Source organism: Bison bison, unplaced genomic scaffold (genome assembly GCF_000754665.1).
Source record: "Bison bison bison isolate TAMUID 2011002044 unplaced genomic scaffold, Bison_UMD1.0 scf7180017864456, whole genome shotgun sequence".
In the NCBI taxonomy this organism is placed as follows: domain Eukaryota; kingdom Metazoa; phylum Chordata; class Mammalia; order Artiodactyla; family Bovidae; genus Bison; species Bison bison.
This window is the reverse complement of record NW_011495018.1, coordinates 27,088,644-27,089,144: the sequence shown is the minus strand read 5'-3', so window position 1 is coordinate 27,089,144 and position 501 is coordinate 27,088,644.

The window sequence follows — 501 nt, the reverse complement described above, 5'->3', positions numbered from 1 at the left end:
GATGCCAGTTATGATGGTGATGGTGCTGATGGTGGTGGGGATGCCAGTCATGATGGTGATGGTGCTGATGGTGCTGATGGTGGAGGTGATGCCAGTTATGATGGTGATGGTGCTGATGGTGGTGGGGATGCCAGTCATGATGGTGATGGTGCTGATGGTGCTGATGGTGGAGGTGATGCCAGTTATGATGGTGATGGTGCTGATGGTGGTGGGGATGCCAGTCATGATGGTGATGGTGCTGATGGTGCTGATGGTGGAGGTGATGCCAGTTATGATGGTGATGGTGCTGATGGTGGTGGGGATGCCAGTCATGATGGTGATGGTGCTGATGGTGCTGATGGTGGAGGTGATGCCAGTTATGATGGTGATGGTGCTGATGGTGGAGGTGATGCCAGTCATGATGCTGATGGTGCTGATGGTGCTGATGGTGGTGGGATGCCAGTTATGATGGTGATGGTGCTGATGGTGGAGGTGATGCCAGTCATGATGGTGATGGTGCTG